We start from the raw sequence: 25,743 nt of genomic DNA, 5'->3' as shown, positions 1-25,743 counted from the left end.
TGATGGAAGAAGTAGAGATGTGTACTCTTTACATTTTACTCTGCAGCAGAAATTTGAGTATGAGTGGTACAGGGATAGTATCTTCTGCAATAATCTATGCCAGGTGACAGATCGTGCTAGGGACATCCATCCAATCAGCAACTACAACAAAATCTCTACAAAGACAAGACACTTTCAGATAGCAGAGATGGAGAAAGGGTGGTGGGTTTTCATATCACATTGCTTGTTACTGGACAATGCAGGGGCAACTTGTTAAATAACATCACCCCTAAAACACATCTCTACTTCCACACTGTCAGCTTCGCAAGAGTTTGACTCTACAACACAAGTGTAGATCCTAATCGTGTACAGACACACACAGGTAGTTAATTTTACACCCTCTGAGTAACCTCATTAAAGGCAAGCTGGCAAGGGGACTATCCACAGTGTGTAAAGTTAAACATGCAAGTAAGGCTTTGCAGGATCAGAGCCTTTAGCGATCAGCAGCCTGCATAAACAGGCACATTCACGCCAATGTTGTAAACTCAAGGCTCGATCCAAGTAAAATTACGTATTAAGGAACATGGGGGTATGTAAGTGTGGGCTACTGGTTTTTATTTTTAATTTATTTTTCACTTTTAAAGCAAAGTGAAACCTTTGCTAGGTGAATATAAAAGATATAGCTATGTGCTTCTGAAGAAGTTAAAGGATGTCCATCCTTCACACAATCTAGCAGCAAATAATGGTGTTAGGGGAAATTGATTCAGTGGAACTAATGTTCAGATTCTCATGGGGAAGTAGTTCTGTGTAATCACCTACGGCTACATAAGACCAGCCTAGCCAGGGTGTAAACAGCTGTTTAAGAGTCAACACAGGATGTACCATTAGTGCCTGCTAGTGAGCAGGTTTTTGTTTTTTTTTAACTGGGTTGGTAAGAATTGTCTGTTGAACTCATGTTCTGTTAAAAATGCTTTCCCTGGTCTTGAATTTGTGGGCCTGTATGGTGCAATAATATTATGTATTTGTATGTGATTGTTGGTTTGGGGTGTGCATAGTGAATGGGTGGTGTCCCCTTTAATAGGTTCCATGTGTTCCCAAGGCTATCTAATATGTATGCTTGTAGCATTGGGGGCCTGTCTAATTAACTATGTCAGTGTGCTCTGCTCTGTGTCTGATGCTCTCCCTTGTTCCAAATGTAACAAATTAACCCAACTGCTCACATCTTAATATTATTTTAACTAAAGAGACAAACTGGTGATCTGAAGAGTGGAAGTATTTGCCCCTGTCCACAAACCTTTCTTTTATGAGGCAACTAAAACACAATCCACTTGTCACTGAAGGTATAACTCTAGCAGTGAGGCAACTTTCTGTCATTGAGTTCTGATTGCCTGGACTTTAGGAATTAGTTCTATTTTATCTAATCGATCTAAACATCTTGATGTTTACATCACCTGATGTTCAGTCAGCAATATTAGAAGCAAGTAAAATCCTCCCTTTACTATTTTGTCTTATTTGTCATCAGAATGGCAATAATGTGCTAAGCCTATGGGGGGATGAACCTAAACTGACAAGGACTCATTGAAAGAAACAATTAGAGAAGTGCCTGTGGGCCTTCTAATTATTTGTTATCCCTTGAAAGGCTGTCATGTCTTAGTGGTTGCCAGTAATATCTGCCCTGCTGTGGGCAATCTTGGCATTCAGCTCATTGGCTGTCTTATGTGTAATCTATGGAACTTCTAATTCTTGTCCCATGGTGAATGTTTCAATCAGCTCCTGTAGGTGGAGAATAATATAGAAATACTCTGCTGGAGTGCCCTTCTAAGTTATACAGTCCTCTGAACACCCAATCCTTATTACTCAGTAGAGTTTCTCCTTTGCTACTAGATATTCACTTCCAATGATAAAATAGGTAAGGTATCACGTATCTCACTTTAGCTCTCTTACAGATATCTCATTGGTTACTAACCCTCAGCAAGATTCAAGTGTTCTCAGAAAGAGAAGCAAACCACTTAGTGCACAGCAAACATGGGAGGCAAACTTGGCGAGAAGGGACTCAATGTGGCTCATGAGAAACCAACAGACCAGAGGACTGAAGAAGCTACAGAGGCAGCTACGGGGAAGCCAGCGGAGAGTGAGGAGGCCTGCCCTGATGCGAGTCAACGGGAGCCACAAATGAGAAGAGGGACAAAGATTCCCATGTCTCTGCCGATGAGACAGAAGACCAGGAAGGAGGCAGAGTCCCTGCAGTGCACACAGAAGAGATCTGTAAACCTGAACCAAGGCAGCTAGATTTGGTGCCTAATGAAGAGCAGCTGGTGGCTGCTATCAGTGAGGAAACCACTAAATCTCCAGAGGCAGACCCTTCGCAGCTTCTGGAAGTCACAGCACCTACAGGTGTTGAGAGCAGACAGAAAGGGGATGCTTAAAATTTCTGTGCCCTGTAGGGGAATAGGCAAATAACATGTCATGAATCTATCTGTATGTATTCTACCAATTGCACGAAGTCCTGTATCTTTAGGATTGGACTGCCTGAATGTATGTAACACTTCAGGACTTGAACTAACCGAATTTCACTTCCCCAGTGCATAACCATGTTTCTCTGTTTAATGTAGGCGATATTTCCTTTGGGTTTTTACATCCTTTTGCTTGATATCTTTTTATATATAAAAACAAATGGCTTTTTGAAGACCAGATTTGGTTTATTCCTCTTACCGTCCTAAGTTCTCAGGTGACCTCAAATATTTGTCCTGCATATAGTCAAGATCTTGTGAGCTGATGCCTAGCTTTACTAGTGCCACGTCCTATCTGAGGCACCAACTGCCACTTCTCCAATTGAAGGATATGTAATGAAGTTGATATAATTGTTTGTAAATTAGTAGGCTCTTCACAATGAGTATCACAATTGGGTGACTGCTTTATTCTAAAGTTTGCTGTCAATAAATGTTATTTTATAACTGTCAGTGTCTGAAACATATGGTGGTGTCTACTGGATGCAGCTATAAAAGCAATTAACGCATTAAATATTGCATCTTAGCACTCGGTGCTGTACTGCAAGGATTAAGTCTACAGTAAAACTTTCAAAGTGACTACCTCCTCTCTGAAAAACTGGGCCCAGGGCTCTATTGATAATCTTATCCCTCAACTCTGAAGATATGTGAAAGCTACATTCAGATTCATTTCAGGAAATGGCCACAGGCCAAACACTCCTGTCCTCTGTGGGTGGAGAGCTGTATCTCAAGTTTTCTAAGTGCAATATAACACTGTAGGATTGAATAGTATAACTATTCTTCAAGGGGTCCCAGTGCACACAAATTTGGTTTCTTCGGGCACATAGAACTTCTGATAAGAGTTTACTAGATACTAGATACTCTCCATTTGTAAAGACAGGGCCCACCCAGCTCTGCTGAAATTGATAGGCCTTTACTAAGTCTGCCATGGCCAGATATTACTATAGGTTGTTGTAATAAGATGAAGAGAGGGCCCTTCTTCCATAAGTGAGTTTCTGGCTTCTACGCTGAGAATGGCAGTTAAAAAGGAACACAAAGGGGGGTCGGGACATAACTTTTCAGACACGACCTTTTCACTTGCTATCTGTCTCGGATACTTCTGACTCAAGCTCTCTTGTCTTACTCTGAAACTTCATTTACTTACCAACCTGATTCCATCACAGAAATGCTTGACTGCACTGTCAATCTTCCTCTTCTCCAACCTGGCTTTCACTCTGTCTGTGCTGAAACTAACCATCCCTTAGATAATGTAAACAGCACTTGTCTCATTCTTTTTTAGTCTTATTGGATTTCAGTCCATTGATCAGTTTTCCCCCTTCTGTTACTGTTTTCTCCTGCACCTCAATCTGTAACTGCATCCTCCATGTCTCTATTAGCGAGAGAAGATGAGAAGGATACATTACTGTCCTGTGCTCTTGGTAGCTTGAGACGTGTTCTGATTGGTTACACTGCTCTGAATCAGAGAGGAATACACCCAGAAAGTTAATGGATGCTTCCTGGAGTTACATGGATGTAATTTGGAGTACAATGTGGGCTTCTCTGTCTTCAGACAGACTCAGACTACCTGTGATTATTACAATGCCCCTCTGCCATGTACATTGGTCAAACTGGACAGTCTCTACATAAAAGAATAAATGGACACAAATCAGATGTCAAAAATTATAACTTTCATAAACCAGTCGGAGAACACTTCAATCTCTCTGGTCACGCGATTACAGACATGAAAGTTGCGATATTACAACAGAAAAACTTCAAAACCAGACTCCAGCGAGAGACTGCTGAATTGGAATTCATTTGCAAATTGGATACAATTAACTTAGGCTTGAATAGAGACTGGGAGTGGCTAAGTCATTATGCAAGGTAACCTATCTCCCCCCCCCCCCCCGCCCCGTTCCTCAGACGTTCTTGTTAAACCCTGGATTTGTGCTGGAAATGGCCCACCTTGATTATCACACACATTGTAAGGAGAGTGATCACTTTAGATAAGCTACTACCAACAGGAGAGTGGGTTTGTTGGGGAGGGTGGGGAGAAAACCTGGATTTGTGCTGGAAATGGCCCACCTTGATTATCATACACATTGTAAGGAGAGTGATCACTTTAGATAAGCTATTACCAGCAGGAGAGTGGGGTGGGGGGAGAGAAAACCTTTTGTAGTGATAAACACCCATTTTTTCATGGTTTGTGTGTATAAAAAGATCTTCTGTATTTTCCACTTTATGCATCCGATGAAGTGAGCTGTAGCTCACGAAAGCTTATGCTCAAATAAATTGGTTAGTCTCTAAGGTGCCACAAGTACTTCTTTTCTTTTTGCGAATACAGACTAACACGGCTGTTACTCTGAAACCTGTGATTATTCCAGCTCTTCAATTGCAATGCTCCCATTATCTGGATTTCCTACCTTGATTTTCTGCTGTCATTTCAAACTGTGTCCCCCAAACTGAACTTCCTCCTAATATCTCTCTGCTTCCTCACTTCCATCAACACTACCTCTGCACTGTCCTCTGACTCCCTTGACTTCAGCATTGTCTTTGTCTGCTCAGTACCGCTCCTTCTTTCTCCGGCTTGTCTTGCATTTCTTAAATTCGTTTCCCCTTTTTTTCCTATCATCAGTTACAAATCTCCACTTCAGAATGCATCACTAAATTAATCTCTCTGTTTCTCTGAAGGGGTTACCAACTGTTGCCATTCGGCACTGCCTTTGAAAGCCATCACTGACTTCTTGTTTTCTCCTGTAGAAGAGTTAAGCCCTGCTGGTGAAATCCTGGGCCTATTTAAGTTAGAAGCAAATCTCCAATTAACTTCAATGGGGCCAAGATTTGGCTTTGTGACCTTAAATTCAAGGTCATACAAAATAATCACACCCTCTTAACCTGATTTGGCAATTTTATCTCTGTAGTTGAGCTGGTAGGGAAATATTTGAGATTTTCTGGCAAACAGTGACATGTTTGGTGTTAATTTTACTTCAGTTTTTTTCAGATTTTCATCATAACAAAAATGTAGGTGTTTTGATGAAAATACAAAATTCTCTGTGAAGAAAAATTGTTGTAAAAATGGCCCCTTTAATAAAAGAAAATACATAAAATCCCTTTTAAATTAAAACTTTGACAAGGTTTGAATCAGCTCCACCATCCGTATTTGGTTTTCTGTTTTCAGTCATGCTGACCTTTGTGCTTGAAGCAGCCACAGGCTTGTCCACCTGTTTATTCAGTAGCCAAGTGTAGTGTATACCAGCTAATCTACAACCATGGCTGAAGTAGGTACACAAACATCATAAATAGCCATCTCTGCCCCATGGGGATCATGGCCTAAAGCACAAGCTGCAACAAACGAGGGAGCATAACACAGCGGTGAGGACACCAAAAATAAGAGGGGATTCTAGCACAGACGAGGGCCATTTATAACTTTTAGCCCATCAGTAGCAGTAGTTGCAATTTGTCACTTACCCTAGCCATTATCAGACCGTAGTGTCCAAGCATCCTTTATTTTCCTACGTAGAGATTCATCCTACACTGATGATTCCTCAGCCTCCTTTAAGCTCTTTCTTCCATTGTGTTAAGTTTGAAGTTGTATTTATAAACCACTATGTACATTCATACTGCTATCTAAATGCTTAACCATCCTGACTTGTAGCTTCCAATTCACTTATTGTACCACAAGCCTAAAATTAGAGCATCCACTTAGCCACATATGCAAAATCTGAATAGGTATACTCTAAGGCAAGAGCACAGAAAAACCATCTCACCCAACACAGCTATCAATTATATATCCGTATGTTCTTCACTGTACGTTAACATAGACGCCTCCTTATCTTGTTCTACAAAACATCCCAGGGAAACCACCTGCCAAATGAAAGTAGTCCAAAGGGAGGTAAAAAAAAACAAACCTGGCAATGAGGTTGTTTGCTTGTCTGTACTCTCTGCATATGAAAAATGGTATCCAAGTTTAACTACATTTTATGCAGGAGTCTATTTTTGGACTAAGCAGTAGATCCAGTTTGCTATTCTCCTACAAAAAAATCACTAGACCACCAGATTTTGATGACTGCCATCCTCTTTCTATAGTGGTTAGATAGTTATAGTTGTAACCAGGAATGAAAGAACACCTCAAATGGATATTGCAGTTCCTTTACAGTCAGCAGTAAGATTTATACTCCCATAGATTAGGAACCCCCCAAGTAGGTAATGGTTCATATCACTGCAAATAGCCTTTCCATATGCTAGGACTATCTAGATACATAAAAGTGGGGGCAAAAGACCTATCTGGCTTTAAGATTAAGCTCGATAAGTTTATGGAGGAGATGGTATGATGGGATAACGTGATTTTGGCAATTAATTGATCTTTAAATATTCATGGGAAATAGGCCCAATGGCCTGTGATGGGATGTTAGTTGGGGTGGGATCTGAGTTACTACAGAGAATTCTTTCTGGGTATCTGGCTGGTGAATCTTGCTCCTCTGCTCAGGGTTCAGCTGATCGCCATATTTGGGGTCAGGAAGGAATTTTCCTCCAGGGCAGATTGGAAGAGGCCCTGGAGGTTTTTTGCCTTCCTCTGTAGCATGGGGCACGGGTTGCTGGAGGATTCTCTGCTTCTTGAAGTCTTTAAACCACAATTTGAGGACTTCAATAGCTGAGACGTAGGTGAGAGGTTTATCGCAGGAGTGGGTGAGTGAGATTCTGTGGCCTGCATTGTGCAGGAGGTCAGGCTAGATGATCATAATGGTCCCTTCCGACCTTAATATCTATGAATCTACGAAACTGTTCTCCAGAGGACAGGTCCTCCTGCAATTATGTGACTATCCCAGCCCTGTTAAATGTGTAAACTATATACCATCTACTCACTTGTACATCACTGGGTCTCCAAACATTTTGTGCATCCAATGTTTTGGTTTTGGCCCATATTCACTCCATCTGACTCTTCTAGAACCCCAGGTTAAATATCAACCCCTTGATAAATGCAATTCCATGATGCATTTGCAATAACATATATGAAAGACAATCGCATTTCCACCATAATTCCCAAGGCCATTCCTTCCAGATTTACTAGTCACCTCACTCACATTTTGACAAAAATCAACTTCTTTTATTGGAAAAAAGGATCAAAGGAGAAAGAGAGCACGGACCATTTTGTTGGCAATTTCAATTTTAAATTTCCAGCTCTATCTACTGGATGATTTTAGGTGTCTGCTGTTTATATTCTTTAAATGAACTCTCAGCTGTTCCTTTTGTATTTTCATACTGGGCTCTAAAAATTAATAATAAAGTAAAAAATAAAAATCAGCAAGCCACACGTATATTCCCATGTCCCTTTGTATGTGACTTGACTTGGACTGTGTTTTACATGGTTACAGTGTTGGTATGTATATGTTAGCCATATATGCAAAATATGAACAGGTATCATTCTTATATGCAATTGGCACTGACGCATAGATCATTGCTTTTAGGTTCATGGGGGGGGGGAGCGGGGAGTAGCATTCCTCTTTCCATTTTGTAGATGTGCCCTCCCTACATTACACTGCCCACCAGAAATCTGAATATGAATGGTGCAGCAAGAGTCACTTCTGCAGCACTCCATAGCAGGTGCCCAGATCCTGCTACGGACATCCATCCAATCTGCAGTCACAATAAAACCTCTGCAAATCCAAGCCACTTTCAGATGGCAGAAAAGGAGAAATGGTGGTGGGTTTTCACATCAAACTGCTTGTTACTGGACAAAGCTAGTGCAATTGGTTTAAATTACATCACCCCTAGGACACATCTCTCTGCTTGGACCTGGCCAGCTGTGCAAGAGTATGACTCAAGAAACATGCTTCATTTTGCACACTATGAGTAACCTCATTAAATTCAGTGGGACTATTCACAATGTATAAAGTTAAACATGAGAGTAAGTCCTTGCAGGATTGGTTCCCCAGCCACCCCCAGTTTGTTTGAACAGACAAATACATAGCAACATGGTGAACTCAAAACCCAATCCAATTAAATTACATGGAAATGGAAATATATGTGTGGGCCACTGATTTTAATTTTAATTTTATTATTAACTTTTAAAGCCCAGTACAATATTATAAACCATTAAAATGTGACTATAAAGACACAATCACATGATTCTAAAGATGTCAAAGGATCATGCACTTCTCTCCTTCATGCAATTTAGCAGGAATAATGGTGTCAGGGAACATTGGTTCAGTGGAACTAATGTTCAGGGACTTGTGGGGAAGTAGTTCTGTGTGACCACCTAGTGCTTTATAAGGCCAGCCTGCTGAGTAAGAAGAAACTGATAAGAACCTAATCAGTAGAACAGCTGTAGTGACTTTGAGCTGGTAAGAGTGTTCCTTATTTTGTTTGTTGTGTGCTAAAATAGTCCTTTGTTTTTTCTTTAAATGCAGGGAGATATGTTATGTTATTATTAGCTACCAATCTGGTAGTTTGGGGGATGTAGTTGGTAGTTTTCTCACTAGACTTTCTGTGGATGAAGGTTCTGTGTACTTGGAGTAGAAGGGAATTCTTAGTAAGTTATGGCTTTAGAATATTTCTTTACTACTCCAGCGTATGGCACTGTAACCATGTGTAACTGACACACTGAGCTGAATCTTGTATTCCTCTTTTGTCTTTACTACAGAAGTAGCTTGTAGTGCCTGTGACTCTTTTTTTTTTTTTTTTTTTTTTTTTTTTGATGTATTAGCTCATAATGTAGCTGTGATTAATGAACACACTTAGCTCCTTGGCTGTTTTATCTGTAATTCATGGGTCATCTTAGTCTCCTCCCATGATGAATAGTTTAATCATCTCTTGGTGGTGGTGCTTCATATAACAATGCACTGTACAAGTTAAACCAATGCTCCCACAGTCAACTGACTAACATTGGTTGGGTGTTCAGGGTAACCACTCATTGACTATCTGGTAATGATTAAGTAACTTGGGTACCCTGTATCTCATTTTTAGCTTTCTCTTCCAGATCTCTCTGGTTGCTCAGTCCTCAGCCCAGATCTTGTCTCCTGAAGCAAGTCATTTACCACACTTGGTTGGGCTACTACTGTAGCCCTGAAAACATGGGAGGCAAACTGAGTAAGAAGGGATTCAATGTGGCTTATGAGAAACCAACAGCCCAGAGTTCTGACGAAGAAGCTACAGAGGCTGCTACAGTGAAGCCAGAGGAAACCCATCCTGTGGCAGAGTCCGTGGGACTCACAACTGAGAAGAGGGACCAAGATTCCCAGGTCCCTGCTCATGAGACAGAAGACAAGGAGGGAAGTGGAGTCCCTGCAGTGGGTGTGGAAGAGATCTGTAAACCTGAACCAAAAGAGCTAGATTTGGTGCCTAACGAAGAGCAGCAGGTGGCTGCTATCAGTGAGGAAACCATTAAATCTCCAAAGGCGGAACCTTCCCAGCTTCTGGAAGTCACAGAACCTACAGGTGTTGAGAACAGACAGGAAGGGGATGGTGAATAGATGGAATCCCCCCACATCTGAATACCAAGTTTCCATTTCAAGACCCATCTCTATGAAGAGGCACCTTCTGCAGAGTGAGCCTGGCAACACTAATTCTACTCTCCGCTTCTCCAACCTCTGAGACTGTAGCTGTGGAAGAACACCTCAATCTTTCAGCAACTATCTGATCCCTAGCGCTAGAGTGAAATGGACAGACTGAGCAATGCTATTTTAAACTACCTCTTTTGGGTGGTTCCATCAGCACTGGTGAGCTGTATCCCCAGCTCTTAGCCAAATTTCTGTCCTCTGGAGAAGCATGGGGAATGAAGATGGCATGCATCTTTGATATTTTTTTTCTACCAATTGCCCAAAGTCCTGTAACTTTATCTAGACTGTCTGAAAATACAGCACTCTCTCAATACCTGAACTGTCATAATTGCACTTTCCAGTGCATAGCCATCTTTATCTGTTTAATGCAGGTTCTGTTTGACTTAATGTGATATTTTCATGCATATTTATATATGTGATGGGCAAGCAGCTTTAAGACCAAACTTGCTTCCTCTGTATTCCTTTTACTGTCTTAAGTTGCCTGACATGGGTTTGTGTCCTGCATGCTGTAAAGATCTTGTGATTTGACACATAGCTTAATCAGTATCTGTTAACTACAATTCCAGCTCGGTTTGAGGACCAGCTGACCCTTTTTCCAATAGAATAACATGCAATAGAAGAAAATTAATATAGTGTCTTATTGTATAAACTAATAGTGTAAATTCAGAACCACTATTTCTTAGGTATAGTAATAGGACACTAAAAGCTTGTGAAAGTCTATATACAGTAGCCTGGTATAGTGACTGCTGTATTCTAATATTTGCTAGTAATAAACTTCATTTTATAATTGCAGTATGCCAGTGTCTCTCATCTATGGCTTGTATCTACCTTAACTGAATGAACTTTTTGGCTGTAGACTACCAGTTTTTAGTTTGGGTTTTTTTAAACTTGAAACATGCATCAACATTCCATGTTACTCCTCTAGAAAGAGGTATGGAGTAAAAATGTAAAATACCCAGATAACTCAGTTGCTTTTGAAAACTGGGATTAAAGCAGTTAAGTCCCTAGGCTTTTTTGAGAGCTTTGCCCCTGAACTTGGAAGATACTTGAATTGGATGCAGCTTTCAATAGGCCCTCAACAACATCCTGAACTCTGGAGATTCTTACCTTTAGTTGCATGACTGAAGTGAGCTCAGAAAGCTTAAACACAAATAATGAATACACTCACTCTGCTTGCCACCACACAGAATATTTCTCTATAAACATAGTATCTTGTTTTTTGAAAAAACAGCTCACTATAAAGTCAAAGCCCACACAGCTCTGCTTGAATAATTGGGTCCTTCAGGCTCCATAAATACAGTGGATATTTCCTGGACTCATGCTGGTTTAACTGAAAGTAGGTTGCCCACCTAGCTTCAGGAAACCTGCTACTACATAGAACTATTCTAGCTACTATCTCTAAGGGGTGTTCCCCACTTGCAGTTGCCCCTCCTAGCTCCTCTGTTGTCACTTCAGATTGCCTAGGGGTAAGGAACAACTCAGTTTTGTATGAAGTCGATCTTCACTTTGTCAGCTGACATCTGCACTGTCAGGAAGTATGCAGATAAAAGTAACAAGTCAGAGGACATCAATAGTCTTCCCCTAGGGTTACTTAATTCCATCCCCCCTTCGGTCTCAGATCAGTGAGCCACTAATCCTATGGCAAAGGGTTTAAGTGTCTCACTATAAAGTTTTATCTTCCTTCGTGAAGAGAGAGAGCAACCATTTTTTGCCATTCTGCACCTCCTGGTCTGTAAGTCTAACATTTATTTCAATATGGGTAAGATGTTGTTGTTCCTTGTCATTAAGTCAGCTCCTACATTGGCGTGTGGTGGGAGTGAGACAATGTGATTCTGCCATTGCCTCTGCCCAGTTGAGCTATAAGAAAAATGGTTTGGGATTTTCCCGGAAGCAGAAAATTTTTTCTTTTAAAATTGTTCCAGTATTCACTCTTTAAAAAAAGCTCTGATGAAAACATTAAATTCTTTGTGACATGGATATTTTGGTCCAGAAATTTTCCTTAACAAAGCCATTTTCCATCAAAACGTTGTTTTTTAGGAGCTCCAGTGTCTTCCCTCCCCCTCACCTTCTTGTCATACTAACCTCCATTTGGGCAATTTATACTCTCAACAAGTGTGCTGTCCTGTGGCTAACCTTCAGATGGCTTGACTGTGGTATGTGTAGACACGTATAGTAAATGTCAGTCCCTGGCCTGTGGAGATTATAGGTTTAAAAAAAGTCAAGGCATGAAAACTGGAGTGGGGAGAAAAAGGACTGGGCAACAAAAATAAGAGGCTGTTTAGCAAAGACTAGCACTAGGCACAACTTTTAGCCAGTCTGTAGCAGTAACTGCAATTGCCTATGCCTTAATGGTTAGGCAATGGTAGTTTCCAACCACTTTGTATTTTCCTGTGTTAGCATCTTTCATACACTGATGTTTCCTTAGCCGCCTTATTTAAATACTCATCCCCGCTGTTGACTTTAAAGCTGTATATGAGAACCAACAAAATTGTTAAATTGCTACCTAAAAGCTTAATAGTTCTGGCCTATACCTTTACACCCACTCTTCATTCCACAGTCTTAAAATTAGAGCATCCACTTAGTCACACATGCCAGATATGAACAGGTACCCTATGCTAAGGCAATGATATAGAAAGACCATCTCATGCAACACGGTTGTCAATTCTACAATGGTGGGTGCTTGAGTGTATCTTAATGTAGAAGTCTCCTTATCTTGTTCTACCAAATACCCCAGAGAAACTGCTGCCAATTAATAGTGTCCAGGGGAGGTGAAAATAAAGTTGGTTGTTCGTCTGAACTCTTTATGTGAGTTAAATGGTATCCAAGTTGAGTTACGTGCAATGTCAGAGACTTCTTGAGCAACTAGTATCCTTTATTTTGCTTCACAAAATTCACTGGACCCACCAAACTTTGATAGACTGTCATCCGCTTTCTACAGTAGTTTGATATAATTGTAGCTAGGGAAATAACAACCAAGAAGCCGTCACTGAATTGAGCAGTTTCTTTGTAGACAGCAGTAAGGTAATGATTCATATCACTACAAACAACATTCACTTTTGTTAGGACTATTGTGACACACATTTGCAATTGTTCTCCAAAGAACAGTCTTTCCAACAAATATGAGAACATTTCCGCTCTTCTAAATGATTAAACTATGTACCATCAGTTTCCTTGTATATTACTGGGTCTCCAAACATTTAGTGCATTAGAGATTATAGTTTTGGACTACATTAATCTCATCAGACTCTTCTAAGATCCTATGTTAAATGCCTACCCTTTGGTGCATGCTTTCCTATGGTGTATTAGCAATGACATATAAAAGATAATTGCTTCTTCACCAGAAGTCCCAAGACCATTTCTTTCAGGTTTACTGATCATCTTCTTTCAGTCAGAGAAGAAGCATGACACGGGGATATTTTATTAGAGCTTGCAATTAACAATTGAAACTGCAATCTATGACATAATTATAAGTGTCTGCTGCTTACACCGTTTAAATGAACTGAAACCCAGCAATAAAAACTTTAACATATTTGCAGAAGAGTTACACTAGAAACCTACACATCTGTGATAACTTTATATTTAGTGTGGGTTAATAGCCCTTGCAGGAGGTGATTTTGGAGATATGATCAAATTCTGTATAGATATTATAGGTTTATTTTCAATAAATCAAGGAATGTGTTAGATCAGAACATGAGACAGGCATATACCATATATTTTATACTGCCCATCAAGGTGTGTCTAAGTTTTGAAACCATTGACTTTGCATTTAGTCTGGGATCAGTTGGTTCTGTAGGAGGTGGCGCTGGTGACATCAAGAGACTCCAGAATCAGTACAGATGTTAAACCTGAGTACGGCTTGGTTCTTCTTATGCAGAACGGTTGGGGAGATGCATGGAAGACAGACATAGGGCTAATCTGAAGATGAGGTCTAACACAGAATGGATGGATCAAATCGCAAGACTCCCAAGCCTGATTTCAAATGGCAGCCCTCAGGGTCCTCTTACCCTCTTTTCTGTTTATGTTATTGCATGTTCCCATGTTTTTAATTTCCACCTTTGTGATTATTGCGAACTTTAGCTCTCTAAGAATCCAATCTCTCTTATGCAGCTGTTTCTGAGGTTCCTCATAGATGTCCTGCCACCGTGAAGCTTAAGAATTTCTTATATACTTTCCTCCTGCTCACTTTCTTCTTTCTACCTTCCCTGTCATCCAGGGTGCAGAAATACTATGTTGGTGAGTATAACACAAATGCATTGGGTACCACTGAGAGTCAAGGTGGGTGAGGTAATATTTTATTGGGCCATCTTCTGCTCGTGAGAGAGACACACTTTCAAACTACACAGCACTTTTCTTCAGGTCTTGTCCCTTGTCTCTCTAATAGTCTGGGACTAACAGCTCTAACAACACTGCATACCACAGTGGATACTACTGACAGCTCTGTTAGTTCTGCAGCCTTGTAATCTCACTGGCACTGGGTTGTTTTTTTTAAATCCCAATCTATTATGATAGTGTCTAGTAGGGCCCAAATTAAAATTAGGAACCATTGTACTGGGCACTGTAGAAACTGAATAAGGAACAGCTTCTGCCCTAAACAGTTCACAGTCTAAATAAAAATGACAAATACAGGAAAGGGACAGAAAATACAAGCAGAGTGAGCAATGCAATAGCTGCAAATGTCATGTTCATTCCACTCTTTTTTAATCCTTTCTGTAAAGTTAGGTTAACAGAGGACTAGCTAAGTGGAAAGGAGAGGAATGAAGTAAACAACCAGTCAGCACAAGCAAGATAATATTGAGTGTGAAAAATTTCAGGGGGTCTGATGACATCATCGGTGGCCACTGGGCCTGGCTTCAACTGCCAGCTTCAGTCTCTGGCTGGCACCTCCCTGCAGTTCTTTTGCCCCAAGTCCACATGGCTGGGGAGAGGAGGACACCAGATGGCTCCCAGTGCCAGTAGTGGGGGGTGTCCCGCATGGAGAATTCTCGGTCCAGGAATGCTGTGGGGAATCATGGAGATTGGCTCTTTTCTTCTTGTACCTTCTGTTATGCTACCATCTACGCTGTGAACAGTCCCCACTTTTGTTATCTCTTCTCTATACTTAAAAAGAATTAGTGTCCAGAGATACCATACTCAAGGACCTTTTTCTGATTAGCCAATATCCCCATGGTGAGCATGTCTCTTCCCAGGACTCATTGAAAACATACATTGGCAGGCAGGCCCCATACTTCTGCAGCACTTTACTAATTGATATTTATAGCTAATAAAACTAGTTTCACTCATATAGGTGCTATTTTACAGTCAGCAGGGAAGTTAACACTTCAACAATGGATTAAAAGACGGCTCCTAACTTCATACAACTGCACATGTCTTTCTTGAAGGAGCAACCAGGCTGCGGAACAATCTCTTCATGTGTAAAATTGCCCTCCAGTGTACAAAAGCTCCAGCAGTCAGGTGTGTCTAGAGCAGTGGTTCTCAAACGCATTTGAGCAGGTCCCCCTTCTTTGTGTCCATAGTCATTTACACCCCTTCCACACACAAGTACGTATCCCGCGACCCAGATCTGAAGGCAGAGCGCAGCGCAGTGGCCGCTGGCCTGGCGCCCAGCTCTGAAGGCAGAGCGCAGCGCAGTGGCCGCTGGCCTGGCGCCCAGCTCTGAAGGCAGAGCGCAGCGCAGTGGCCGCTGGCCTGGCGCCCAGCTCTGAAGGCAGAGCGCAGCGCAGTGGCCGCTGGCCTGGCGCCCAGCTCTGAAGGCAGAGCGCAGCGCAGTGGCCGCTGGCCTAGCGCCCAGCTCTGAAGGCAGTGCCACGCTAGCAGCAGCGTAAGGGAGGCAATGGGAAAAGTGGTCTTTGTCAATATCACCTTTCACAACAGAGTTAGTGTCCCACTGACACCCTTACTTCTGCGCTGCTTCTCCCACCCCGGGGCTTAGAGACGGAACCCCACTGCCTCCAGGTGAGGGATTTGGGGGGAGGGAGGAGAGCCCGAGCCTGGGCTGGCTTCTGGTGAGGGATTGGGGGGCCCAGGGGAAGGAGAGCCAAAGCCAAGGTGGCAGGGCTCTGGCTGTCAGCTATGGGGCAGCAGGGCTCTGGCTGCCTCCTTTATCCCCGCCTCCTGGGTGAGCACTGCCCTTCTGAATGAGCCTCAGCCACCTCAGCTCTTAAAAAAAAAAAAAGCACACAGCTCGCACCTCCCTTGTTACATTCCCGCGCCCACAGGTGCCAACTTTCCAATGTGCCAGAGGGTGCTCGACCCCCAGCTCTGCCCCAGACCTTGCCCCCACTCCACCCCTTCCCCCACAGCCCTGCCCCTACTCTGCCTCTTCCTGCCCGATCCCATCCCTTCTTCCAAGCCCCTGCCCTGCCTCCTCCCACCCCATTCTGCCCCCCCTGAGCATGCTGCCCCCTTGCTCCTCCCCCATTCCCCCCCAAAGCCTCCTGCATGCTGCGAAACAGCTGATCGCAGCAGGTAGGAGGCGTGGGGAGCGAGAGGGAAGCAATGATCAGTGGGGCCTGCCGGCGGGCAGGAAGCACTGGTGGAAAGAGGGGAACTGATAGGGGGGTTGCCGATGGGTGCTCTGCGCCTACCACTTTTTCCCAATGGATGCTCCCGCCCCGTCGTTGCCTATGCCCGCACCTCCCTTAGGAGGCCCACTCTATAGTTTGAGAACCACTGGTCTAGAGATACACCCATCCCCTGGTGGAGATATCCATGGCTTCACTTCTCAGGCTGCAGTAACAATATGTTAGAGAGGGAAGTAAGCAAGATTTACTGGTGGTTTTTTGTTTGCTTGTTTGTCTGTTTCTCTTTTGATGTAGTGATAGATAGTGATTTTCTTTAAAGGTATGATCTGTGCCTGTCAGTTTTCCCTGCTATTCAGGATGTAGGCTTATAATAAGGTGGAAGCCTAACAATCCTGTCCTCAGGGAAACTGGATGTATTGAAACACGCGCTTAGCTTGCTGACCCAACAACACACTTTCATTTGTCTGCACTAAAGAGGCAACTCTCTTATGGAAGACCCAGTTAGATTCCATCCCCTTGCCTGACAACATCCAATGAAGTGAGCTGTAGCTCACGAAAGCTTATGCTCAAATAAATTGGTTAGTCTCTAAGGTGCTACAAGTACTCCTGTTCTTTTTGCGGATACAGACTAACACGGCTGCTACTCTGAAACAAAAACTGACAATCTCTTGCTGCAGAATCTCCACAACCTAGTGTTCTGAAAGAGACAAATCCTAGCTTGGTCTTCTGGCTGACTTTATAGTGCTGCCAGTAGCCATCAGCTTTATGAGTCATAAATCTAGCAAAGTCCCAGTGAGTCTGAGGAGCATAAATAAGGAGCTTCATGATATTCTGAATTCCTTTTTCTTCCTATATCAGCATCTTAAAAGATTTACCACATGGAATCTGTGGGTGATCTGCTATAAATGAACTCGGTGAAACAACTGGTCAAGTGACTTGCATAAAAGTAAATTCCATTTTATATTGACTAATGCAGTAGCAGAGAGGCAAGAGTATTGTTAGAGCACCAGCACTTAAAACTGATGTGTATGGGCAAGTATCTGATGTATCCTTCCCCATGCACCAGGTAACTTCTTGCATTGATCAAGTGACTAAGGTGTGTGGGTGATAATAAAGTTTTCTCTCTATCTTTCAGGTCAGATGTTGCCAGCTGCCAGGATATTGATGAAATACTTACCAGAAGCTCAGTGCTTTTCTCCTCCCCGCATTCCTTACCTCAACAAAGACCCTGTCTTGTGAGGCATTAATTGGTGAATCACAAAGCAAAGCAAAGAAAATGGCTCTCATTGGCCACTTCCCAGTAGGCTTCTATCTGTACTATGCATAGGGCTCCAAACATGGGCAACAAACACATCAAGAAGGAGAAGTTCACTGAAATGAATGGACTGACCTTGGCCACTACAAGCAGACTGTCTGAGAATCTGGCTTTTAAACATGTGATGGTCAAAAGTTGTATCAAACTTGGTGTGGGAACAGGGGAATTGAGTGGAATCTAGATAGCATGGACACCGTATGGAAACTTGGTCCCAATTTTTTGTTTATAAGATGGTGAAATCTGCAAGCCTCTTTGTATCTGAAATATTGCAACTGTACTAGCAAACACATAGCCACCTCTTCCTCTCAAACTAAACACCCAAACTCTCTAGGTGAGAGCTGTAACAGACTCGTGTCCTCTGTGGATCACATTCCGCAAAGGGGGACATGAGTAAGTTATATATGCACCTATCTTACTATGCAGCAGTCTGCCTGTTCACTAGTGGCTAAGTATTTCAGAGCCGCTAAGCATTTGCAGTGCTCAGTGATTTCGCTGGGAGTTTTAGGAACTCATTACAACTGTAGATCAAGCCAAATATTTCCACGAACACATATAATACCATGCAACATAGTATGCTGGAAACTCAGAAAGCTAGCCAGCCAAGAATACAAGAGAGGGCACAAGAATCTATATATGTATGGACTATCCATTTTTTAAATTTGTTTTTATTAATTAATCAATCAATTAATTAATTAATTAAAAACAGAAGACAATAGGAATAAGCAAAAGAAGTCTGAAGTCTGTACATAAATGATACAACCCCACAAGTTTTAAAAAGTCATTCAGTGTAACAGACATCCTCATTCTTTAGATGATATAACAATGAACAATAGAGTAATGGAACAGAGATCTAGTGGAACTAAAGTTCAGGGAATTGTGGGGAAGTATTTCTATGTGGCCACCTAGCTCTATATAAGGTTAGCCTTTTTATAAAGAGGACTGTTCATGAGGACCTAGTGCAAGGCATACAGTTGCTGAAACTGGTGTTTTTGTAGTTGGTAAGAGATTTTTCTTTTTCTATTTATGTGTTTTAAATGTTTCCTGGCACTTTACTTAGTGTTGTGTTTAGTTTGATGGTATCTTAATACATACACACAAAATGCCCAATGGGACTGGATAGGGCTTTTGTTTTTGTTTTTTGTTAATAATCAGTGTTTAATGGAAACAAAGTTTAAAAACAAAAATATTTTTTCTCCCTGAGTCTTCTTGTAGATTAAAAGAAGAAGAAATTTAGATTACTGTAGGGTGTACTTTACAAAGATAAAATTTGGGTTAGTTTGTTTTTTCTAAGAATGTATGGCAAGTAGTTAGGATAAGGGGCTGAGTAATATATGACAGGATATGTTTCTATAACTCACATCTTTGGCTGTGATCAGTTGAGTAACTTTGTAAAGTAACACATACTTTCTTTATGTGAACAAATCATTATTGTTTCTGGTGCCACAAGCTAAACTTTTCTATGGGAGAAAAGGCTAGATTCTCTCCATCTGCAGTCACAATATAATGCACAGTCCTTGACTTTAAAGCTCTCTACTGTGACTAGTGAAATTATAAAACCTAGTTTGATTTGTTGGTTGAGCTGTTGATGTTAACAACAGACGGAAAACTACTTCTGAGTTAGTGGCTATGACTAACAGGGCAAACATGGAGTTGCACTTTTAAAGGGCTAGAATGTGTGACACCTGTTGGTCAGTGGCAGTAAAGTTCTGTCTGCAATTTTAGTAACTTAAATGCTAACTGTAAAGATAATTAGCTGCTTCCTCTATCTGGTCCTGCTGAAATAAGGAAATGCAGCAGTAGCTGTCCAACCATCATTAGCAAGTGGGTTTCTACTAACTGGCCCAGTATAGTATTGGGTAATGTGTTTGCTTAGTCTCATATGGGTTACGTGGCTAAAATGCATGGCTGCTTATGTTGATCCTTCTGTCTTACAGCTGAGATACTTTTTGGTGATCGCTACAATATTCCTGAAACAGACAGAAGCCAAGCAGCCTTTTCTGTACCTTTTGGTACTGCTGTGAAGAGGTGGAGTATTTTGTTCCTAACTGTAGTGCTGCTCCAGCACCCCCAACCATGGGAGGCAAACTTGGCAAGAAGGGGATCAGGGTAACTGAAGAGAGAGCTGAAGATCGTAAGGATGAGGGAGAAGTTGCAGAAGTGACACCAAAAGATACAGGCGAGGCCCAGCCTGCAGCAGGGTTTACAGACCTAGAGAGTGGCAAAGAGTCCACGACTGAAGACAAGGAAAGCAGGGGAGACTCTACAGAGTGCAAGGAATCGGAGGCAAGTATGGATGCAAAACCAGAGGTGCAGCAGCACACTGAAGAGGAACTGGTGGCTTCTGCTGCTTGCCGTGAGGCTGATCTACCCCTTCCTCAGGAAGTCACTTTTGCTAAAGTAGAGGAGAGCAGAGATCAAATCAAGGCTGAAGAGAGCAACTTCTGAAGCCCAAGGAATCAAGTGTGGCGAGACTCCAGCTTCAGGCAAGATTTGTTAGAAATAACAGCTTTCCCTCCCGCCCCCCATCACAGATCCTGTAACCAAAGTATTTGACTTCATTCCTGTAGCCTTGGGGCCTGCAATCCAGCAGAACTCGATCCATTTGAGAAACTCGCTGTAGCAGAACCAGAGTGAAATGCACAGCTGGAGTTCTAACACTAAAAAATCTGTTTATGAGCTGTATTTTGTGCGTTCATAGTTTTGACCTCCAGCCACATGTCTTCCCACTGCACAGGACATTCTCCTTGGGGAAAGGCATTAAGGTAACTCATGGCATACAAGGCAGTCTGTTAACTGTATAAATGAAGTCCCAGCTTAACCTACAGCTTCCCTGGCATTCAAGCTGCTGAGAATGTACTTCTGTTGTGATTGGGGGGGTTGGAACAATGCACTTGAATCTACCCTTTGAGATGATCCCATTAATATTAAACAGAAATCTGATGGGGATTGTAGCATTATGTTAAGACTAATGTAAACCAGTGGCTGACTGGGGAGGGGGTTTCTTTAGTGAACCTCACTTAAATAAGCTAATTTTCCTTTTGTAAACCAACATCATGCAAACTTTCTTTGCAGTGTTTCCATGAGTTAGCATGTAGCTGTGCTCGACTGAATCTACAGTCTTTCTGTTAACGGGTCTGTTCATGACAATTTGGCTCTAGTTTCTGGGACTTAAATGGTCTATCACTGTGTCTAATGTACAATGGGTGTATTGAAGCTATGCAACTGTAAATAATGCAACCAAACACTGTATTCCCTGCATGTGTGTGTGGAGTAATGGGGCATGGAATCATAAGATTACCTGTCTTAATTTAACTGCCAATAAAGACTATTTTATGATTGCTGCAATGTATAAGGTCTCCAGATCTTCATAACACGTGTCTTCATCAAACAGACTTCATAGCCACATGGTGTGGGACATAGGGGCAGGAGCTGTTTCTAAACATAGATAGTAAGGGGGAACATGAGTAAGTTTTAGGCACCTAAAGAGACAATTGATTCAGGACCACATTTAGGCACCAGTCACGTTCTCAGAACAACTGCAAATGCTGAGCAGCGTATATGTAAGTGCCTAGGTAGAAACATAAGCAAAGACCCAAGTTCTGATGCCACCCCAAAGCTAACAAGCCGTAAGGAGCCATACGGCAAGCCAAATCCCTGGTGGCCTCCAAGTGGGATTCTCTAACTAGTTGTCTCCTTGCCATTGGGGCTTTAGTCTGTAGGTGCTCTATCAGCATTCCCCACAAGAGCCAGGGTGCAAGAGGTTTCTGTACTGGAATATTCCAGTGGCTAGGACATTCTCCTGGGATGTGGGAGACCTGGTTTGACTCTTTAGTCTGCCTGATTTGGAGCAGGGATTGAACATGAGTCTCCCTCTGGTCTAAGGAATACTTAACTATTTCCACAAAGCAGAACAGCTCCAAGAGATTGCAAGTCCCACCCCGGAATACTCAATAGCCTTGCATTTAGGGCACTCCCTGGAGGGTGGGGATCTGGCCTCAAATCCCTGTTCGATATCGAGCAGATTAGGCATTCAAAGCTGGGTGTCCCATATCCCAGCTGAGTGCTCTGGCTATGGGATAATCCAGGCTCTCTTTCCTTCAGGAAAATGGGCCAACCTGATTTATGTGCTTCCCTCCATGACAGAGTCCTGAGAGGAGGGAGGTGCCTATCTCTGACCTGTCTTTCTGGCACCTAGGTGCCGAACTCCCATTGTTCTGGGCCCCGAGTCCTATCTTTTTCTGACTCTCATGGCTAGCTCATTTAGTTGCTTGGGTTGCTGGCTTCTTTCATGCCTGGGAGCCTAAATGGCACTGACTTTCACAAGGCAATGGGGTGTCTAGGGATTAGATACTTGGGTGTTGCAAAGTCTCTGTGAAACTGGCCCTAAGTAACCTAAGAGCACAAATCCAATTGGTCAGAAATAGGTCAAACATTCTATTCCTGATGAGTTTGGCTTTGGGGAATTCAATGTTTAGAATTCTGTGCCACTGTAGTACAACATCGTGTGCTTCACATCTCCTTGTACTTAAATTCAGAAGTAGGGAGGCTTCTTCTTACAGTTCATCTGTGCACAAACTGGCTTAATTTAGTGCCAACCAAACTCTTCCCTGCCATTGGCTGAATTGGCTCTGCAGAGCCAATGCAAGAGTAAGCTGGACTATTCAGCTTCCTGCATCAGCAAAGCTGTCAGCTCACCTCAGCTGGGCGGTCTCTTATGTGGTGGTGTTAAAGGGGAAGGGAACCCACCTTTTCATTTAAGTTCCAATTGAGCAAATGATAGCTCAATGGTAGAGGAAAAACAACGTGCCTCTGTACGTCACGCTTCATGCTACATTAGCACTTCAAACCTTGATAACTGCTTCCCCGTTCTACCTGTATACTCCTTTGTTCCTGGGCTCAAGTTATGAGCCTTAGAAACAAGCCCAAGTGCTGTTCGCCTTATAGTTTAAGTTCTTTCCTTCCCCGATAATTGTCATTTTAATGCCTACTGCCTAGACCTTCCTTTCTCAGTCAGTCCTGAGGGTCAGTGTTGGCTCAAATTTTGCATGAGGACTATCACGAGGGTCCTGAGTTCTAGTTCCAGCATTGCCACTGCCTAGCTAGTTGGAAACAGGTCCTTATCTTCTCTCCAGCTAAAGATTTTTTTCCCCTCCATCTGGGGAGAGGCTGTTCTGTAAGTCTCTTATACATTATGTTTCTCCAGTTTACTTTTTTTTTGTGTCTTTTTAGGTTGTGAACTCTCCCATGGAGAGACTCCCTGTACATCACTCACGATGATAGATTCCCCATTCCCAGTTGGGACCCTTTGCCTCATCTATAATTGACTATTACTATTTCGCAAATCACAATGTGAGATTGATTAAACAATTTAGCTGTTTATACCAAACAATCTACAGCTGACCTTGGAACTGTAGTTTGGGACAATAGATGAGTTGTTGCTTATACAATTGTGCCCTGTTAATGGCACTTTAGTATGCTGATGGCCTGATCCTACCCTGCCAAAAATTCCAAAGATATTCTCACTTGGGTGAGGGGTGCCCAAAGAGAGGAGACAAGTCTGGAAAGGAGATTAGTTGGTTATCTGTCTACTCTCTGCTTTTTGAGAATCTACCTCAAAGTCCCCACTGAATGAGTACAAGAATCCTTGTTCAGATTCCTAATACCTATCTCTGATCTATCACTTTTAATGCGTAAATCTCAATGTGCTTTACAAAGGAGGTCACTATCATTATACCCATTTTACAGGTGGGGAAACTGAGGCACAGAGCAGTGACGAGACTTGCCCACAGCCACCCAGCAGGCCAGTGGTAGAATGAGGACAAGAAACTAGGTCGCCTGAGTCCTAGTCTAGTGCTCTGGTTCATAGGCCACATTGCCAGAGGGTTTGCCAGTGACATTTACTTTTTGGGGCCCTTTGATCTCTCAAAGGGATTGGCCAAAAACTTCTAATCGGTTGTACTTGTAGATGGTGCTGAAATGCCCACATGTAATGAGACTAAAGGTTCCATTGCAGGCAGTGGTGGGGTTATCGCCATCTCCCCAGATTAAGAACTCCCTCAGCAAGAATGGCTTACCTAATTAGAGTGGAATACATTTTATGATACGCTTCTCATGTATTTACACTTGCCCTGCAGTGCACAGTTTCACATAAGTTATAGCCACTCCCAGCCCTGTTAAATGACCCTGCTGCTGTCAATGTAAAAGATGCACAGTGTAATCCCTTCGATTCATTACTAACTTTACAGATAGTTTAGTAATGTATGTGTTTATCCCTGGTGTAGTTACACTCACTTCACTTACACTACCGGCTGAACTTGGCACCTACATTTTGTGTCACATACTGACTTTGGTCATGCTCATGTGGGGTTACGCCTGTTTCCTGGTGCACAGAATCTCATCAATGGCTTAACTACAATGGTGCAGTCACACCAGATCGAAGAAGTTATGGGTGCCCAACCAGTGAGACTAACAGGGAAGATCTGGTTCCAGGAGTTGGCAGCAAACCCACCCTGCGTTCATCCCACAGTGGTGGCTCTTGTGTCCCACGGGCCTGGGCACAGCTCCCTGTTCCAGACATTGTGTCCTGGCACACAGGGTCACATCACAGCTCAGGTTTGGCCCAGCTGCCCCTCCATCATGACAGACTGCTAGTTGGGCCATATTTGAGTGAGTGGTGCTGCGACCCCCTGGTCACAATGCCTGACTGAAGAGTGTCTGGGCCAAAATTTGAGTGGTATGGGGTGGGGGACACTGAATTGTTCTCTAGCATGGCAGATTGTCTTGAATGGCCTCTAGGAGCTAGGGTTGGGGGTGGGTGCGATGAATGAGGGTTGTTGGGGAACTGGAACAGGACTAGATTGGGAAGTGCGGGGATCTAGACAGGAGTTGGAAGGTTGAGGGGTGCTGGACTGGAGCGGGGGGCGGATTTCAGAATTAGGAGGGGGTCCCTGATCTATTTTTGCACCAGGGCCTTCTGGGGCCTTGTTACGCCACTGCTCCTATCACATTGCCTGGGGGCAATCAGAATATCATATGGAAGGAAGTGAAATTTTGTTTCCTTCCTGAGTAAGTCCAAGTGAATTAAGGATCTCAGTGAAATATATGTGAAAAAGTGAAAGGCTTCTCTGTGAAGTAATGGGAGATGGGGTGCAGGGAATGGCCATTTCAGCTTTTCATTGCAGAGTGCATTCTGTGGTCAATTTCAATCATCTGCTGCTTACATTCTTTGCTTAAATTGAAGCCCAACAGCAAATACATAAAAGCATTTGAAGAAGAGTTATATAAAGGCCCTACAGAGCAACCTCTCTCCATTTAGTATGGGCATGTGATTTAGGTGAGCTCTTTAGAGACATCATAGATACTAGAGATAGGGAGGCTGATTTAGTACTTTCCTTGGCAGGCGTTAGATCTCATAGAAGGTGTGCAGATTAAAGCCAAATACCGGCTGAGCTGACTAAGAATGCAGAGTCCTAAACCTGATTTCATATTTTGGGGGGATAGAAATGGACAAGCCAGGCCTCATATCACATTGTGCATTTCTGGGATGAGGGGTAGTGGAGTCACAAAACTTGGAGGCTTTTTTATGTTTGAAACTGTCAATAACTATTTTATGATCATTGCAATATATAATGTCTCTGGAAGTTCTTGCTTAATGAGTGGTTTAAAGAAGGGAGTGAAACAAACTTTAATGGTTCTGGTTGTCAATGGGCAGCAAAAAGACAGTGACCAACTTACAGAAACTTCTTCCTTACAAGCTGAATAGGCATATAGTTCAGTAGAACTTTGCCACTTCTGAATGCTGAGGACATTTTAAATTAAAGCATAGATAGGAAGCTCTTAAAAGCCCCTGTCTCATTGCTAAGCATGTTTATATTTCCAAGAAAAAAGTG

General features: G+C 42.6%; 2 long non-coding RNA genes across 2 annotated transcripts; both read left to right on the top strand.

Moving 5' to 3' along the window:
• Positions 1-8,540: 8,540 nt before the first annotated feature.
• Positions 8,541-10,810, top strand: LOC122463585. Its single transcript, XR_006287069.1, has 2 exons — positions 8,541-8,803; positions 9,439-10,810. It is a non-coding gene; the product is annotated as an uncharacterized LOC122463585 (long non-coding RNA).
• Positions 10,811-18,698: 7,888 nt separating this feature from the next.
• LOC122463575 lies at positions 18,699-21,203 on the top strand. The gene is made up of 2 exons (XR_006287055.1): positions 18,699-18,852; positions 19,789-21,203. It is a non-coding gene; the product is annotated as an uncharacterized LOC122463575 (long non-coding RNA).
• The last annotated feature ends 4,540 nt before the right edge of the window (positions 21,204-25,743 follow it).

This window comes from Chelonia mydas, chromosome 22 (assembly GCF_015237465.2).
Source record: "Chelonia mydas isolate rCheMyd1 chromosome 22, rCheMyd1.pri.v2, whole genome shotgun sequence".
NCBI classification, from domain to species: domain Eukaryota; kingdom Metazoa; phylum Chordata; order Testudines; family Cheloniidae; genus Chelonia; species Chelonia mydas.
The sequence above is the reverse complement of the archived record's forward strand: the minus strand, read 5'-3'. Positions and strand labels throughout refer to the sequence as shown.